Here is a 13,907-nt window from a genome sequence, read left to right on the forward strand (position 1 = left end):
AATAGCAGTAGGAACTAGAATGAACAGCGCAGTAGCAATAAATGCGAGAATATTTATTTCCATAATCCCATCGTTTTTTACTTCACAATAACTCGGGATCTAATCCCATAGAGATGATAAATCTTCTCCTCTAAATTCAATGAAATGAATTGCATCTCAATGTTATTTGATATTGAATCGGATCAATATCATGAATAACAATATATGAGCTTTCAGATCGATTCATTGTCGAGAATTGAATAGTATAACATAGGAGGAGCTTTTATCCATAACGAATCCAAAAAAGGGGATTCTTGATACAACAAAGAATCCCTTTTCTTTTTTCATTCTTTTCTATAACCTACCGTCTTTCTTATACAACCATCTGATGAGGTATCATTTGACCCGTCTTCCATTTCAATTGGTCACAAACCCAAACAGTACAAATGAAATGGAAAAAAGTGAAGTTCGAAACTAATTAAGTTTGTTATGATCTAAATTTCTTGGAAGACAAATAGGTGTGATAAAGTTGGATTCGGGTATAAAAGATCTCGTTTTTTTATAAATGTACTTTTTTGGAGTTTACTCTTGCTTCGATAGGACTCCTTCATCAAAGAAAAGAAAGGAGAGAGAAGAAATATTATTCATTTCCTTATTAAGCAGGGTAGGGCAGATCTTTCTTTGATCTCTCTTTTATATAAAAAAACTTCTTTCCTTGGATTGAAACCGGAACATATATAATATCCGAAATTCAGTATGGAAGTGAGATAGATAGATTGTTTCCAATTAGGAATTGAGGTTCCTAAAAATAGGAGCTATAAAACAAAGAGGTGGTTTTAATATAATATAAAAAGGATTCTGGCGCGCCAACTTTGTTAAGGCCAAGTTCATTTTGTATCACACAATGAAAGAATCCAATTTGTGTGTATGCTCTCGGGAACCGGGTGGGTATTATATTTAATTCCATGGATCGGAACCAATAGAAAAAGTAAAAATTGTGCGGTATCTCTTGAAATCCTGAATAGGACCCTACCACCAATTGTGTCAATCTAGCTCTCCCCACGAATCAGTACTATTCGAGAATGAATTTAAATTCTTGTATTTCTTCGATGATAAAAAAGACTTCCGCCGGAATTAGATTTTGCTTTCAGTCCTCTCTCTTCATCGAAAATAGAAAAATGAGTTGACGGATTCATCGGATCCTAGGTCGGGACTGACGGGGCTCGAATCCGCAGCTTCCGCCTTGACAGGGCGGTGCTCTGACCAATTGAATTACAATCCCAGGGAAATAAGATGTACAAGATACATATTCTTATTATTAAATTCATAGCATATTTCTATTTAGAATCGTTGTGTTGTAACAGAGATAGAAGCGATATGTTGATATTCACATGGGTATGGGCTTTAGTGAGAACGACACGTATTACTAGTATTCAAATCATTTCATAATAAATCTTTCGATGAAAAAGAAAAAAGATTTTTTCTTTACCTCCCCTTATATATTAAGGTTACAGACCAGATCATTAGAAAGTATAATCTATGGGAACAAATAAATTAAGGAAATAGCGTAAAAAAGTATTCTTTTCTTTCTTCGTCTGGTTTCTGGAGGCAAAATTTGTTCTATTATCTCATGATGGATCGGCAGATTTTTGATCCGAGCTGGATTTGAACCAGCGTAGACATATGCCAACGAATTTATAGTCCGTCCCCATTAACCACTCGGGCATCGACCCAGGAAGAATCCATTTTAGACTTATGGATAAATCCATGATCAACCTCCTTTCGTAGTACCCTACCTCCAGGGGAAGTCGAATCCCCGCTGCCTCCTTGAAAGAGAGATGTCCTGAACCGCTAGATGATGGGGGCATACCCGCCTGATCGCCTACTATACTGATAGTATGAACAGTTTTTTGTAATTTTCAATATAATGTAATGCTATGAATAAATTCGAAGAATATTTTCTGCTTTCATTATTCCATCTAATTTTTTTCTATAAAAATTGCAGGGTACGTGTCGAATATCTTCATCAATGATTCGATGAAATATCTTGGATCTATGTCGAATTGTGTCTCAATCAAATGAATCTCATTCTGATGAGGGTAAAAAAATCTTTTAGGGGCGGTCTAGGAAAAAAGCTTCTTTGTATTTTATTTTATCATATTAATGCACTACATTTTTTGAAGACTTCTCAAAAAAGAATCTGAAGTAAAAAAAATTTTGATTGGTCCTGAACGGGCCGAGATCTATCTATATGATGTATATTATACACATAGGTACATACAGTAGACTCATAGTGACTGTTGGTTCATTCAACAATTGAATCAAATGATTCCTTTTAACTCAGCGGTAGAGTAACGCCATAGTAAGGCATAAGTCATCGGTTCAAATCCGATAAGGGGCTTTTTTCACAAAACTCTAATCTAAGTCTTCGGTTTGAGGCGGAAAATAGAGATATTGTTGCTTTTTGTAAACTCAATGGCAAAAAAAGGAAACATCCACATAAATATAAAAAAGAAATATAAAAGAACTTATTATTATATAATAAGTTCTTTTATATATTTATAGTAGTATAGTTATAAAGTGGAACGTTTGTCTTGATTATCATGATCAGTCATTCCGCTGAGTAGAAGAACTACTATGTCACTTTAGAAATCAAAAAAGAAAAAGTAAGTGGATCTGACCCATTGAATCATGACTATATGAGCTATTCTGATATTAAAATTCAATAGTAGAGAGAAAATTGTAGCAGCGTACCCCCTTCATTTCTTTTTTATTTACTTGGGATACGGAAGAATTTGTCGATATTTCTGATTTAATGTTCTTGTTCCTGAATGCTTCATAGGAATAAATGGCTATTCTGTTCCTATACAGAAAAACATTTCTTCCGAGTCACAAAAACCGTCTATTTTGGAATATCTTTCTGTGATTCCATTATTTCTATTATAAATCTACAATTACAATCTACATCAGATCGTGGTTTCATGTACCAAATATTTCCATATCAAGGCATCCGATCTTTTTGGTTCGACAATGGGATAGAGAACGGATGTGAGAAAGAAAGAGACTTTCATTTCCAGTTTACTATTGTATTTCATTCATTTAGGGACAGGGACAGAAAAAAGGGGGATTTTCCCTTTTTTCGGGCAGATAAAGGAAAAAAAGGCAATGTCTTTTTTTTTTTTTTGGTTCGACCTATAAAAAGATATAATTTGGAGCTTTAGATTCAGTTGAAGTACAGATAAATCTAACTAACGAAGACAAAAACAAGAGTCATATATAGAATCATATGATAGTACTGTAATAGTTTAATATAAGAGAATTCATGTAGAATTTTATGGGTCTTTTCGCAATATCACAAACCAGATCCAAGAAAAGAATAAGATTAGTTTCTGGGGTCGGGGTAGGTATGAGGAGAAACTGGTGAGAGAGAGAGGATATAACTTGTTCCTTGAACAGCCCAAAAACACCTATGATTCCTAAGTCATAAGAAAATTCAGGGTATAGGCAGGAATCGTTGAATCGAGTTCATGGATTTATCTAGGCCATTTATGGTCCAATCTGAGGAAAGGTTTTTTCTCTTCGAAACCCATTGCAAGGGGCGATGGACGAGGAATCATACGTAAATGATAGAACCCTCGTATATCCTAAGAATGCTATGAGGTGATCGGAAATGGTTGAAGTAGTTGAATAGGAGGATCACTATGACTATATCCCTTGGTAGATTTACCAAAGATGAAAAAGATTTATTTGATACTATGGATGACTGGTTACGGAGGGACCGTTTCGTTTTTGTAGGTTGGTCCGGTCTATTGCTCTTTCCTTATCCGGTCTATTTTCTATTATATGAAAAGAAAACAAACATGAACTCATTGATGCATGTAACTTGAGGCTAAAACATCAATGAAACACACAAAATATCCTCATGAATATTGTGTTATACACGAAGCGAAAGGTATCGGTTAAACGGACTTATATAACTTTTTGTTACAAAAGCCAAGAGTACTAAAGCACCACATAATGATTATCCATTTTTAGCTTGAAGATGATAGTCAAATTAGCCAACCAGCAACATGGTATCATTAAAAGTGTCAACTTAAAATGCAGACGTTACAGGCTCGCCAAGTAACAGAGACTCATTCGATAATGGGTTGTAGAAATAATACCAACAACAAAGATCGAGTACAGAGATCGAGTCTGAAGAGGTAGGTTCCGTGTAAAGATTAGAGATAGTAAAAATAGAATAAAAACCCTAATCATGCTTTAACTAGTAAACCTATAAGAAGTAATAGAATAAAAACCCTAATCATGCTTTAACTAGTAAACCTATAATATCTAACATCTGATTCCATGAGATCGAATAAAAGATCTAGCATCAATTTAATATTCATTCGATAATGGGTTGTAGAAATAATACCAACAACAAAGATCGAGTCTGAAGAGGTAGGTTCCTTGTAAAGATTAGAGACAGTAGCAGAATTATGATTTCATAGAGAGAATGAATCGAGTAATAAAAACTGAAAAAAGTAGATCGAACTCATCTTGATTTTTCTTTTTGGTATTTAACCAAACCATCAGGCGGGAATTGATTTTCCTTTTGAAATCATCCCGCCCAGTAAAATTTATTTTCATCACCCGCCAAACAAAATATTTTTGGTGTTTTTCTTTTTTTATTTCCAAATTTTTGATGTGTAACCAATATGGTTAGTTTCCTTATTTTATGAGAGAATATATCGTAGACAGTTATGATAAAATTGTTTCCCAAAACTTTCGAAATTTAGTTTCCTATCTCTAACCAACTCGATAAGACGCCATAGAAAAAAATTACTTTCCTATTTCGAATAATATTTTCCTTAAAAATTTTAAGCTGGGTTGTCTCCTATATTATTCTTGTTTTAGGGAGAAAACGTATGAATTATTAGTGGCACCTATGTAGGAAACGTATTATTCTAATCATACAGTAAGCTACTAAAGATAAATAAACTAAACCCATCCATTTTCATGTTCATCATTTCCATAAAACATAAATGTCAACCTATCTATCAGCGTAAGAAGCATGCATCTAGTGCAGTACTTTAAAAATACGGAAACTAAAAGTTCACACATCAAAAACCATGTTTAAAAAAGCAAATAACTTGTTAGATGAGTCAGGTTCTTTGTCAGTTTAGTCTGGTTCTTTGTCAAATTAGTCTGGTTCCTCATTCTCATCCAAATCCGCGCAAAGATCATTATCATGAACATCGTCGTATAGCAGTACTTTACTTTCAATAGCACTTTACTTGTTCGAACTCGTATTTTTGTTAAAAGTATTGGCAAGAAGATAATAAGATCATACCTGAAGTGATAAATTGATTCTTATTGTTTACAGGGGGGAAAAGCTGTATGTTTCTACATTTCCTCCGTTATTTCAGCTAATTATATTTATTTTTCCTAAAGAATGTACACCTCATAAATAAATAAATTTGCAAGAGTATATTGCATTCTGTAAAGTCTGTGAACTTGTAAATAATTATCTGATTTATTTCATGATTCCAATACCTAAATAATAAAAGAATTTTTAAACATCACCTTCTTCTAAATGACAAAATTAGCAAACGAAACAAGAAATGAAAACAACTTTCAAAGCGTCCACAAAAAGAAATCCATAAATCAAACCCTATCATCAAAAAAAAAAAACATATCAAATGAACCATCCCCCATCTTCAAACAGTTATTCTTGCACTGAGGTGAACTTCATCACTCCAACCAACAGGCTTGGGCGGCTTGTCATCCTCAGATTTGGCATTTTCTGCTTCATCAGGCTCCACATGCTTGTTAAGATCATGGTTGTTAACTTTTGGATCCTCTGCCATGTCCGGAACATCGGGATCTTCATCAATAATAGAAGCAGGAGCATCATCATTCACAGTAGGAACATCAACATAAGCAGGAACATCGGCATTTTCAATACGAATGATTACAGCGTCCAGAGGAACACCATGAATAACATCAGCATAAATAGGAACATCATCAGTGTCAACACTAGTGACAACAGAAGTAATTACAGCGTCGAGAGGAACACCAGGAACAGTAGTTACTCCGTCAACAGTAATAATAATCCTCAATTTACGAGGACCAACCATCAATCCAGGACATTTTTGGATCCTCTCTTCAGTTTCATCTCTACAATCCCTCTTAGCAGAACTCATTTTCCTCTTAATACTCTATGTTAATTTTTTTCCTATGCTTGGTGGAATTTATATATATTTGTAAGCAAAACCTTAATTTTTCTTTTCCATCATTATCTTAAAACACCTATTGACACCGAATACTGTAGTATGGAACGAATATTTTCATGTTTATCTAATTTCCTTTTTAATCGAATATACATTACGAACATAATAAATAATATACGCGATCTCATGAGATATGGAATGAATATTTTCATATTTATCTAATTTCCTTTTTAATTTAATATACGCGATCTCTTAGGAAATACCCAAATAATTTTTCTACTTTTCAACTAATTACCTAGGTCGGTTGGGGTGGGCCGGCCGGCTTGACCGTAGGTGTAAAGCAAAAAAAGGAAAAAAACAAAGGTTGGAAAGTTAAACAATGACCCAACATTTAGCGGCAACACTATATATATATAGAAAAAAATCCAAACGCCAAAAAAAAGGAACCGTCTTGCTAGTCATGATGTTACTACTATAATAAACAATTTTATTTTTCATAGGCTTGGTGTAGCGATTAAAAAAGGTGTTGGTGCCCAGCTTGTCGCTAGGATACCAACCATTTTCCTGTGTGACGATTGATTATTTTTCTAATGAAGTTGCCCCGTGTGGCCTTTTGTTTAATACAAGAAAAAAAAAGTGATAACCCAAGTAATAAATTGTACATTTCAGTATAGAAAAAAAAATCCTAATACCAAAAAAAAAATAAAAAAAAATCACAACAGCAAGAAAAAAAAAGCTACATAGATAAGCCAAGGAATGTGTTAGCGGCATGGACATCATGAGTACACGTTTCCGATTGTCCACCAAAATTCTTCAACGAGACAGCGCTCCTCATGTGAGGAATAATTGCAACCCTTGTTTCCCACTGTAGTGCCCCCCAAATTTTCGTCCAAGTTCTGGTGAGTGTATTGTAACGCAATAAACGCCTATTCTTCCAAAATAAGAGGTCCTTGTTATTTACAAAGGCTGTCGGGTTATAAGTCGGCCATTCATCATCTTCAAAGTAAATGCTTATCTTATAATTCCAATTCCATTCCCCGTCAGGTCCCCATGTATGAATATTTTCTTCAGAAATGGGAGCCCAGAAATCTATCCAGGGTCGATTAATCCCCTCATGGATGTAGTAAAATAAAATGCGAACTCCGAACATGAACATCCCAAGTGATGAGTAAGTATTTATCTGAAATTCACTCCCAGGAATATGATGTGGGGGTGGCGAATGTTTATGGAACGTCTCAGTGTCCAAATTGAAAGATATTATGCCAATATCCTGCTGAGAGCAATCCTTCCAAAAAATACAACCATGTGCGTACACACCTGAACTCCGAAAAGCATAAAAAATCTACTTTGCTATGTTCCTCCATCCCCTCTTGTCTCTTAGAGTGTGTATTTGAACTTTACCATCCATGAGAATTCGAACTACCTTGTACTCATTGGTACGTTGACAGTAGCCGAAACCCCCTATTATGTTGTATCGTGGATACCACGGAAGTACTGGATCCTGTGCAATTGGGATGCATAGTTCTGGTAGATGGAGGTGCTCACCAGTTTCTGGATTCATAATATATGCAGGATCTTGTATGTCGTGGTGTGAAACATAAAAACATACCAGACCATTGCAAGATCCAACTATTGAGTGCAACATAGTCCAATCAACATGGGTTCCATCATTCCGGGCGTCCTGATTGTTGGCTGTTACGATCCGGCTGAAATCTTCCTCTCTATAAAAGAGTTGGGTAACTTTATCTTTCCCCACTATTGGTGTGACACCAAAATGTAATCCAATTCTTTTGTCCCCAGGGACAGTATTTCATTCTTTGCATACACATTTGCTTGCTAAAACGCTTTCTGCAGTTTGGATGCGCTGAAGTATCTCGGTAGTTAATTCCGACAACATATCCATCACTATTATACTGATGAAAGATTATCAAAAAAAAAATTTACAAGATTTTAGGATTTTGTTATTGTAGAATGTTACAAGCAGACACGAGTAAAGATTATATATATACGCTAATTTTTTTAGATTTTCCATCTTAAATCACTATTCTTTGGTATTTACATCGAATATTTCAATTTCCATATTACTAAAAAATGAGATGTTGTAGCAATATAATAAGATATGGAATGAATATTTTCATGCTTATCTAATTTCCTTTTTAATCTAATATGCATTCCGAACATAACAAACTAAAATAAATCATGATCTCTTAGGAAATACCCAAATAATTTTTCTACTTTTCGACTAATTACCTAGGCCGGTTGGGGTGGGCGCGCGGACGGCTGGACCATAGGTGTAACATAAAAAAAGGAAAAAACCAAAGGTTGGCTAGTTAAACAATGACCCAAACTAATTAAATTGTACATTTCAACATAGAAAATAATCCAAACACCAAAAAACAAAAAAACAAAAAAAAAACACAACTACAAGAGAAAAAAAAGAAGCTACATAGATAACCCAAGGAATAAATTGTACATAGAATAAAATCCAAATACCAAAAAGAAAAAGAAAAAACAACAACACAACTACAAGAAAAAATTAAAAGCTACATAGATAACCCAAGGAATGGACATCATGAGTACATGTTTCTGATTGTCCACCAAAATTCTTCAACGAGACAGTGCTCCTCATATGAGGAATAATTGCAACCCTGCTTGTTTCCCAGAATAGTTTCCCCCAAATTTCCGTCCAAGTTCTGGTGAGTGCATTGTAACGCAATAAACGCCCATTCTTCCACAATAAAAGGTCCTTGTTTTTCCCAAAACTTATCGGGTAATAGGTATGCCACCCCTCATCCTCATCCTTTTCCAAGAAAATTCTTATCTCATGATTCCAATTCCATTCCCCACCAGGTGCCCATGTATGAATATTTTTTTTGGAAATGGGTGCCCAGAAATCTACCCGGGGCTGATTAATCCCCTCATCATAGGCCTCATGGATGTAGTAAAATAAAAGGCGAACTCCGAACATAACCATCCCAAGTTCTGGGAATTCACTATCAGGAATGCGCGGGGATCGCGAATGTTGATGAAATGTCTTAGTGTCCAAATTGAAAGAAACTATCCCACCATCCCACTGACAACAATCCTTCCAAAAAATACAACCATGTGCGTACACACCTGAACTCCGAAAAGTATAAGGAATCTCCTCTGGTATGTTCCTCCATCCCCTCTTGTCTCCTAGAGTGTGTATTTGAACTTTACCATCCATGTGAATTCGAACAACCTTGTACTCATTGGTACGTTGACAGTAGCGGAAACCCCCAATTACATTGTATCGTGGATATCACGAAAGTACTTGATCTCGTGCAATTGGGATGCATAGTTGTGGCAGATGTAGGTGCTCACCAATTTCTGGATTCATAACATATACAGGATCTTGTATGCCGTAATGTGAGACATAAAAACATACCAGACCATTGCAAGATCCAACTATTGGGTGCAACTTACTCAAATATTCATGAGTTCCATCATCCTGGGCGTCGTGATTGTTGGCTGTTACGATCGGGATGAAATCTTCCTCTCTATAAAAGAGTTGAGTAACTTCTTTCCCTGTTCTTGGTGTGACACCATAAAGGAGTCCAATTCTTTTGTCCGCGAGGATAGTATTCCACTCTTTTGAAACACACTTGCTTGCTAAAATGCTTTCTGCAGTTTGGAGGTGCTGTAGTATTTTGGTAGTTAATTCCGGCAACATATCCATCACTATTATACTGATGAAAGATTATCAAAAAAAAAAAAAAAAAAAACAATCTTTTAGGATTTTCTTAATATTGTAGAATGCTTCAAGCAGGAACGAGTAAATCTTATATAGACCTCCAATACACATGTTGGCGAATGGTCACGTCCATGATGAGCAGGCATTATTTGAACGGTCGCGTCCTTAATGAGCTGGCAAGTAAAGCATATTTTCCCTTTTTATCTTATAAGCGGTTAAAAGGGAACAAAATCTATAACTGAATTTTTATTTAAAAGGAAACAAAATCTAAAGGATAACCATTACGTTATGAAGTAGGTCTGAAAGGACATGACGTTTTAGTAGGGTGTTATACATACAGAGTACAAATGGTTGCACAAGTTAGTATTTTGAAGAAATAGGTATCGTCAAAGTACAGAGAAAAATTGGAATTAAGAGGGGTCTAACAAGATATTGTGGACGACTGAATATTGTTTTTTTTTTTTGGAATCTTCGTTTCGGAATTAGGATTAAATTTCATGTGTTTTTTAATGTTTATGACTGTTTTGATGTTAATGACTGAATGGTGTTGGACTTGCTTAATGACTTTCGGATTTAGGATTAATTTTCTTGTTTAATGACCGTTTTCTTGTGTATGATTGAATGGTTTTGGAGTTGTTGGTCGCATTGTCAAACACAATCTATGAGTAAAGAACTGGATACATAGAAAGCACAAGTGTTGAATACAGATGACTACTTTGAAAAATCACGCATAATAGCAGAAACTAGCTGCGATTCTCATTACAGCTACTTATGCACCAATTTAGTAATGCTTACCTCCTGGAATTAGAATACACATCACAACAACATCTTAATACAACAACATTGATTGATAATAGAAAACATGAACTATCCCTAAAATACAAAAGTGTATTTACCACTACAAATACGGGCTAATGGTACCTTAATTTATGTATCTCTCGTTTAGCCCCTACATTTTTATGTTAAGCAAATTAGGTGTTTGGTATTCCTTACCTCCTTACAAGTACATCAAATATTTCAGTTTCCATATCACTATAAATATGGCAGAAAATAGATAATGAGATATGTATATGGAATGAACATTTGATCTTTATCTAATTTCCTTTTTAATCGGATGTAGTTTCCGAACATACAGAACTTAATAAATAAATAAAAATTCGGCCACCATATCTAATTGTCAACACAAGGAATTTTTCTTCTCCTGCGAATCGCTCTTCCTTTTCGATCAGAATGAACTGCACAAAATATTGCTACCAATTTATTGATATAGGTCCTAAAACTGTTGAGTACAATTCATTAAGAAGAACCCTAGAAGACGATTTTAAGATCTCAGACTACGATGTACGAGTTCTTCAGCCTAGACTCGGCGTGTTCATAATCTGCATGAGGAAGAATGCAGATTATTGGCGTTTGCGTGAGATTAATGCATTTGATGTCAATGAGCATTGTGTGGAATTGGTGCATGGGGAGAGTAGATGTTGTTGTCCCTTTGATCGTGATTTTTTTGGTCTCCAACAACAGGTGAATATACTTCAAGAGCGAGTTGATCGGCTTCAAGATCAATTTTTTCGTGATATTAACGACTACTAGGACATGCATTTTGAAGTTCATGATTCAAAAAGAGACTAGATTGCCAAAATAGGTTTATTACTAATCAGTAATGATTGTATTTGTTAGTTATTTATTAATAAAAAAGACGTAATAACACAATTCTGGAAATTAAAATGATGTGTTACATGTCTCTAATTTGTTTTGCCCATTTATGTTCTGGTTTTGTGTTTGGTATCAAACACCAGTTTCAAATCTATAATTTGTCTATCAAAAGAATCCCGTCACGTAATCAACATTTTTTTTCCACTTATCAAATCCCCATCAGTTACAAAATCTTTTTCATTCGTTTGCATTTTCAAGAATATCATCATTGATTTATTTATCAATCAGATATACCTTTTGCATCTCAAATTATCGCTTGTTTTTACATTTTTCTTCTCTCGGATTTACTTTTATGTCTCCCTGAGCATCTCCAACGAGATGTTCTAAAATTCCTAAATTATAGGCCACATAGGATTTTACCACATTTTAAGAGAAAAAATTCTCCAACGGAAACCTCTAAAGACAATGTCAAGATGACGTGGGAGGTGGTTATCATAACATCCTTTACAAGATCCTCTGGTTTCATAGGATCTCTCTGAGGATGTGAGATATGTGACTCATCAATTTGATTGGTGAAACGGTTAACTTAAAAATAAAACAAAATTATCTAACCAATAATAAAAATGCATGTGGACTACAAAGTGTACTGTAAAATCTCCCGTCGGAGAAGATACCTCTTATATTCCTAAAATTGGGGAATTTTGGCAATTAAGGATGTTTACAAGGCGTTACACGTAGGAAAGACCCCGAGGATCCATTGGATATGCTTACAACTAAAATAGAGAATTGCCTCCCTCTATACCAAATTGACCACCATAAAAAGAAAGTCCCCCTCTAAACTCGTCGTGAATATTTTTAAAAGCATCAACTCCATTAAATAAAAACACCAACCATTATTACCCAAAATAAGACCAAGTTCGATTCTTCAAGTTTCAAAAACAACTTTTAGTCCAGACAAGATAAGAAAAAAAAATCAAAGATGAGAAATAGTACTATTAAATATATATATATATATATGAAACACCAAACTACATTACTCCGATCAAAACAAAAACACTACACATGGAATATGTTTATGGCATGGACTTCGTCAGTACATGTTTCCGATTGTCCTCCAAAATTTCTCAACGAGACGGCGCTCCTCATGTGAGGAATAACTCTAACCTTTACCGGCCACCTTGTCTCCCCAATTTCTGTCAAAGTTCTGGTGAGTTCATTGTAATGCGCTAAACAGCGGTTGTTTTTCAATAGGATGTCGTTGTTATTTCCCAAGGCTATCAGCATATAATGCGGCCACCATGAGTTCAAAGGCTCTTCCAAGACAATTCTCCTCTTAAGTACCCAATTCCATTCTACACCGGGTGCCCGTGCATGAATATGACTATCGGAAATGGGTGCCCAAAAATCAATCCGGATATCATAAATATCGTGAATGTTGTAAAATAAAAGGCGAACTCCAGACAAGACCATTCCAAGTCTTGGAATACTGAAACCACCATTCTCATAAATATGATGCGGGGGTGGAGAATGTGACTGGAATGTCTCATTGTCCAAATTGAAAGATACTATCTGATCATTGTTATAAATATAATAATTTATCCAAAAAATACAACCATGTGCATACATACCTGAATCCCGAAAAGTAAAAGGAAATTCCCCGATGTTCCTCCATCCACTGTTGTCTCCTAGTGTGTGTACGTCCACTTTACCGCCCACTTGAATTCGAACTACTTTGTATTCACCGGTATGTTCACAGTATCTGAAACCCCCTACGACGTATCGTGGATCCCAACTAATTTGGGGCGTTGGTGTTGGATCGCATATTTGTGGCAGACGGAGGTGCTCACCCGTTGATGGATTCATAATATAAATAGGATCTTGTATGTCGTGGTGTGAAACATAAAAAACATACCAGACTATTACAAGATCCAACGATTGGGTGTGACATGTTTTCATCATAGGATTGGATAATATTCCAGGTACTATTGTTTCCAAATAACATCTGATTGAAATCTCCCATCATCGTGTAGTAATCTTCATCCTCAATTTGTTCTCTGTAGAAGAGTTGCGTAACATTTTCTTCTCTCACTTTTTTAGTGAAAACGAAAAGGAGTCCAATTCTTTTGTATGCAATGACAGAATTCCACTCTTTGCATACACATTTGCTTGCCAGAATACTTTCTGTACTTGGGAGGAGGTGTAGTATCTCGGGAGTTAAATCCGGTAATATTTCCATTACTATTACTGGTGATATACCTTTTTTTATATGTAGAAATATTTAGGATTTTGTTTTTGTTGAATGCTATTAGCATATAGGAGTAAAGCTTATATACATATCCAATGGATGC

The sequence above is a fragment of the Papaver somniferum genome, chromosome 7 (assembly GCF_003573695.1).
Source record: "Papaver somniferum cultivar HN1 chromosome 7, ASM357369v1, whole genome shotgun sequence".
NCBI lineage: Eukaryota > Viridiplantae > Streptophyta > Magnoliopsida > Ranunculales > Papaveraceae > Papaver > Papaver somniferum.